The following is a 6,922-nucleotide window of genomic DNA, read 5'->3' as shown; positions in this document are numbered from 1 at the left end:
GTTTTTCTGCCAATATCATGGTGTTTTGATTATTGTCACTTTGTAATATAATTTGAAGTCAGGTAGAATAATATCTCTGGCCTCGTTGTTTTTTCTCAAGATGGCTTTGGCAATTGGGGTCTTTTGTGCTTCCATACAAATCTGATGATGTATTATATTATTTCTTTAAAAAATACCGATGGGATTTTATGGGGATTGCATTCAATCTGTATAATACTTTATGTAATATGGTCATTTTAACTATTTCTTCCAATCCAATCCAAGAACACAGAGTATCTTTCCATTTCTTTGTATCTTCTTCAGTTTCTTTTAATACGGTCTTATAGTTTTCATTATATATTTTACATGTTTCAATAGATTTATTCTTAGATATTTTATTCTCTTTGTTGCAATTGCAAAAGGAATTATATTTTTACACTTCTTTTTCTGATACTTCATTATTAGAGTGTCAGCGCGCTTTGTATTTTTAAACATTGATTTTGTAACCAGAAACTTTCCTGTGTTTGCTTATCGTTTCTAGTAGTGTTCTTGTGGAATCTTTAGGGTTTTCTATATAGAGAATCATGTCATCCACAAATAGTGACAGTTTGGCATCTTCATTTCCTATTTGGATGCCTTTTATATCTTTCTCTTGCTTGATTGTTCTTGCTAGGATCTCCAATGTTATACTGAATAACAGTGGCGATAGTGGACAGCCTTGCCTTGTTCCTGATCTTAGAGGGAAGGTTTTTAGTTTTTCATCGTTAGAGTCTTTGTTTTTAAGAGGACCCTATTGTTTGAGTTTTTATTTTCCTCTTGCCTACTTCTGATTCTTTGTTTTCAGATGACCCTATTGCTTGGGGTCAGTTTTTACTTAAGGAAAATATAACTGCTGCTTATTTTTAATGAGAATGTAATAAAAGGAAAGATAAATGTTTGTTTCTTACCCTGAAGGGGCTTAGAAGACAGCAGTTACCCTTGCCACAGATTTTTTTTTTTTTTGGTAACTGGAGATCTTTGGCTTCATAATGGGGGAATCAGGCTTCGTTTCCTTGCCAACTTCCCTTAGCTTTCTTTGCTAGCCAGCACTGAAAAAAAAAAACAACTTTTAATATATATCTTTTCCTGACTGATAAGAAGGTAACTGTTCTCTGTTCTGGTATAAATTTGCACTGGTGAGAGAAATCGCCTCGAGAGACAAGAAATTCAATGTTGAGTCACCTGGCCTCTTGGCCAGCTCCCAAATCACCATGGCTCTTATGATCGCATTGATTCAGCAACCACTGAGAGGGAAAAAGAGAAAGCATCTGACTTCTACTCTGATTTCACAAGCTGCCTCTTAATAGATGTCTGCTCTGCCCTTGCCTGAAACCAATTCTGTTTTATTATTTTTTTAAATTTTAATTTTGGCCATGTTGTCTTGACAGCATTCCTGTAATGCACCCCACCATGTGTTGTGGACAGACCATTGTGATTGCAGTAGGGGAAGGGTAGCAATGAACTGGTCTTGATTCTTCTTGATCAATTTGTCAGTTTTCAATGATTTTTTGTTTTCTATAGATTGGTCAATAAATTGTGTATATAAGAGTGAGACTTTGAATTCAGAGGTCATGCTCTCGATTGATGGTTTAGGATTGAATTGTTACATTCATGATAATATTCGCAATTAATTTCAATATGAACAATGCTTTTCAAAAAGCAACATTATTAAAGGTGAATTGGTAGACTTATTTTTCTACCACTTTCATATTCTTAGACTGTTAGGTTATTTCTCTGTTAATTTTTATTTTCTTTTAAGTGTTTTTATTTATAATTGCACAAATAATATTGATACATTTTGTTGTAAAATAACTTCCTATATTATACATAAAGCTTGTCTTTTTCATGTTTGTGACCATTTCAGGCCAATAGTCTTAGATCTATAATATTCTTTTTAATCATTGCATGGTATTCATGTAGGATAATGCCAAAATATTTACCACACATATTTAATTGTCCATATTGATTGATATTTAGTTTATTTACAATTTTTCATTACTACAAAAATGTTTCAATAAACATCCTTGTTGGTACTCTTTGCACATATGTACAAATGCAAAAGCTTTTTTAAATTTTATTTTTATTTACTTATTTTATTTTTTTTAGGCGAGGCAACCCTTGGTTGACCTCACAGATTGCAAGGACCTTGTCAGCTTATAATCCCTTAATTTTTTGTTTTTTATGCCTACAGCACCTGGTCCTCCTATGTGGTCTCCCATCCAAGTACTAACCAGGCTCAATCCTGCTTAGCTTCTGAGATCAGATGGGATCGGGCTTGTTCAGGGTGGCATGGCTAAAGATGCAAAAGTTTTTTTTAGAGTACATAGTAGGAAGCAGAATTTTTTGATATATATGCTTTCTACTTTAGAAAATAGGTGTATCAATTTATAGCCACTCTAGCAAAGTATACCTTGATATTAGCGAACTTCTTAATTTTTATCTCTAAAAAATGGTATATCATTGTTTTATAGTTTGCATTTTCCTGATTGCTGTTCAGTGTCTTCTATATTTATTGGACATTGTGTTTATTCTTCAGTGAATTGTCTATTTATATGCTTTGTTTAGTTTTCCTTTTCTCCCGACAGTATTCTTTAAAATTTATTTTTTAATTCTTTGAATGTTATGAATTGTTTCTGTTTTTATAAATGTATAATGCCAAAATATTTACCACACATACTTAAACATATTTTCTTTAAGTATATAGAGGTAACCTTTAAGAAGACAAGATGCTTTTACTTCTCTTTACTTTCTCCTCCCATCTCTTACATTGTTATCATCTGGGATTTTATTCTTAGATTGCCACTTTATTTTTTTTTTTGAAGATTTACTATTTCTTTGTGTATCATTGATTTTTGTATCCTACTACTTTCTCATGGAGTGCTTTTTTTGTTGTTGTTGTTTATTTTTGGTTTTTTTTTGCTGGAGTATATTCATTTCTCTAATTTTTTTTCAGAGAAATTAAAAAAATAAAATCTTTACATTCTTGCCTGGTGGAAAATCAGCCTGTATTTTTTTTCTTCTCAATGGGATTGACTGAGTATAAAATTCTAGACTCAAAATAATTTTATTTTAGATTTTTGCAGATATTGTACATATTTTTCTTGTATTCATCCTTGCCGATTAGATGCTCAAGGCCAACCTGATGCTTATTTCTTGTTAGGTAACCTCTGCTTTTCTTTTTCTCTAGAAGCTTTTTAGATTTTCTCTTTATCTGTTACTCTTAAAATTTACCATAACATAACAAGGTGTGTGTGCGTGTGTGTGTGTGTGTGCGTGCACGCGTGCATGCGTGTGGGTGTTTAAAATTTATTCTGGTTGATAGGCAGTGTACCCTTTCAATATGAGTATTCATATCTTCAGTTCTGGAAGAATTTTCTAATTTATTTGATGAATATTTACACTTCTGGCTCCTCCCTTCATATCTCTCAATTTTTCTGTAATACTTTCCATCTGCTTGTTCTTTTGTGCTGCATTATGGGAGAATCGGTTTACTCACTACTTTTCTCTCCAACTATTTCTCCAGCTACTGAATTTTTCACCTTCCAGCAATCATTTTCTAATTTTTGCAATCTCTAGTGGTTGGTGTTTATGACTGAAACACCTTTTTCCACATTGAGGCTCACTGTATCTCTGAGGTGTTACAGCATCTAACATGACTGATTTCTCCCATAACGTTCTCACATTCATTGCTCTACTTGGAGGCAGCTGTTGTTGTATGCTGTGTCCACAGTGAGCAGGTAAGGGCAGGACGTGGAAAGTTTATTCCTCTTCTTGTTAACCATTGACTTTGTGGTGTGGCTTGTGTGGGGCTCTGCTCTGTTCTGTGGTTCACCCCTTCAATCTTAGGATGACCTAAAGCTTCCCTATTTTGTCTACCACATACTGTGTGTTCATCTGGGGCTGTGTTGTTTTTCTTTTAGTCTGTTTCTCTGCTTTTTCTTTTCAGGGATTCTTCATAGTTTCTTATCCATTGACAATATGCTTTCTTGTTTTCCAACACAGTTCTGTCTTAAAATTTTTTTTACGTTATTTCTAGAGATTTAAGATGAGATGGGGAGACTTCAGTTTGGGGCTTAGTCATGTGTTAATTTTCTTCATGATGGTTTCCCAACTTTGGTTCTTTAAAGAGAAGTTAGACTGAGCAGTAAATTACACTAGATTTTTAATTAAGTCACAAGTATGTTAATTCATCTCATTTCCACTTTTTTGATCAAACTTTTAAACTAACTCTAAGTGTAACTCATGAGAGTATGGTCTCGTGTATTTCATCATTGTAAACCAACAATTTTCCGGTAACTTCGGCCATTGTATTTAGTTTGCAACTAGCAATATTTTAATTTCAATAAAAAAGAGCTATTGGGATTTCATTCTTTATAAGGTAGGTTTTCTTTAAAAACTTCCCCTTTATTAAGAAGTACTGATTGCCAGTTATGAAAATAGTCATGGAAATCTAAAGTGCAGTATAGGGAATATAGTCAATAATATTGTAATAACTATGTATGGTGTCAGATGTGTACTAGACTAATCAGAGTGTTCAATTCATACATTTGTAAGGTATATAAATGTTTAATCACTTGTACACCTGAAGCTAATATACTATTGTATGCAACTATAATTAAAAACAAACAAAATCCCCCTTTTAGTATTTCATCATGTAGGCATTATAGAGTGAACAAGTTGTCTATATTTTATATACAACCATATATCCTGAAGAGTGCCTACTGAATATAATAGGGATTTGATTAATGTTTGCTGAATTAATCAATCAATAAACACATGAACTATATTATGTTAATACCAGATTAGACTGGATTTTTAATATAATGGTGTGGATATTTAAGTTAATAGAACTTATTCTAGCTCAATTTAGCATGTTTCAGCATTTTTTAGTTCCCTTTGAAGATTTTGTCGTCATTGCATTTTGAACAAAAAAAATCTCTTATTTTTCCTTCTGCTCTTAGTGATTGAGCAAGCATGGCAGGAGAGGCTGAGAAGTTTAACTGCATAATTCCCATTAGCAGCACAGTTGGAATGTCCTCCACTTTTTTCCTAACAGTCCTGTCCTGCCATGAATTATCATAAATGTATTCATGCTGTGAAACATATAGTGGTCTCTTTCTCCATAAAGTCCTTTTTAACTTTAGAAAAACTTTATATTGCAAGTCAACAGAACATGATCATATGAAATTTCCACAGTAACCAGAAAAAAAGAGATACTAAGGGCGCTGATTCTGAAGACGGAAACCAAATCACAAGTGCTGATGAAGAAAGGCTATTTATCATTCCATATCAAAATCCTACTTCTTTTAGTGATTTTTCAATGAAATTGTTTTCACATAATATATTCTAAAATTTTTGTACCCAATTCTTCTATCCTTGGTTGCTCTTCAGTAGTTAGTTTTCAAAAAACTTTCCAATAATTTCTTTTGGCTGAATGAGATTATTAAGGAACAGTGTACTTTACACTTTAATTTTTAAATTATGATTCAAATCTCTGGAAGAGAGTTTCTTCAGGAAGTATTAATAGTGGATGTAATGCTCTGTTCTAAGTAGATGGCAAATATATTTAAGAAAGGCATTATTCCTCTGGATTATATCAAAACAATCCTTCAACCCATTTTACTAAGCTGACTAGTTACCATAGTCCAATCGTGAACGTAAGGTGATAACTCAGTTGATGGTTGAAGGACTGTGCAGTTACTGTATAAAACACCCTTAATGGGTTCATGGATTGAAATCAGGCCCATTGATTTCTTTGTTATTTATACCGACAATTTCAATTTTCCGCATTTCCAATCTTCAAACTTTTAATGTAGAGACTCCTTAAGACACATCAGCAAAATACTATTTATGATGGGAAAGGTCAGTTCACAGGTGCCTGGAAGGAGAGGCCTGGTTCCTTCAGGTAAATTGACTTTAATGATTTATTTTTAAGATTTACTTTTGGTTTCTGCCATAGTTGGTAGTACACATCTGTTTAGTATATATTTGTACATACTCTTTTATTTGTTTGAAACCAGGAAAATAGACTGTTAGTAATTCTATGTTAGTATTCACAGAGAATTAAAAAGAAATGCTGTATTAATACTCTATGAGGAAGTTAGATTGATTTAAAACATTATATTCTTAGCATCTTAACTGCATTGATTTTTAAAAAAACATACAAAATCTAGTTTACTGCATTGCTTATTTTTATTAGAGATCAGGTTTTACCTGTTAAAATAAGGAAAGACACACAATGAACTAGTGCTTTTCTTTACCTTTTTTAGAATGGCAAATAAAGCTGTTTTTCTAACCTGCCAGCCACTTCAAATTTTTGTGTTTGGAAGTTTTGTGGTTGCTGTCACTGTAATGACATGACTCACACAAGCATAGAAGCACAATTTTCTTTTTTTCTTAAATTTATCGAGGTGGCATTAGTTAATGAAATTATATAGGTTTCAAGTGTACAATTCAGTAATACATCGCATGTATATTGCATTGTGTTCACCAAAGTTAAATTTCCTTCTGTCATCATATATTTGACTCCCTTTACCCTTGTCTACCTCCTCCTCCCCCTTTTCAGTTTGAGCCTTGAAGTTTTCTTTGCTAATTTTCTGTCATTTTTGCAACCAGATGTAAAGCAGCATCTTTTAAGTAGGTCAGGCTCATTCTGGCATCATTTCTGGTAGTGAAATATATATGTCTAGGCGACGAAGAAATTGGAAGATATTCCACGAAGACAGAAAGTGAGAGGAGAGAAGACAGAGAGCAACAAAATCATAATTTACTTGAATATTTTTATACACATGGAGTGATGACCCAACACAAAATTAACAGAGTTCAAGATCACTAAAATGAGATGAAAAAAATAAAAAACAAAAATCACAGTCTAGACTTATAGGTACATATTGAAAAATAAAAC

General features: G+C 32.7%; 1 protein-coding gene and 1 pseudogene across 9 annotated transcripts in view; one reads left to right on the top strand and one right to left on the bottom strand.

Moving 5' to 3' along the window:
• The window catches only part of NTRK2 (neurotrophic receptor tyrosine kinase 2), a 318,904-nt gene that overhangs the window by 40,147 nt on the left and 271,835 nt on the right, over nt 1-6,922 (top strand). The gene's annotated exons all lie outside the window — the stretch shown is intronic.
• LOC112483162 lies at nt 2,201-2,319 on the bottom strand (annotated as a pseudogene).

This window comes from Pteropus alecto, unplaced genomic scaffold (assembly GCF_000325575.1).
Source record: "Pteropus alecto unplaced genomic scaffold, ASM32557v1 scaffold206, whole genome shotgun sequence".
In the NCBI taxonomy this organism is placed as follows: Eukaryota; Metazoa; Chordata; class Mammalia; order Chiroptera; family Pteropodidae; genus Pteropus; species Pteropus alecto.
This window is presented reverse-complemented; position numbering and strand designations above follow the sequence as displayed.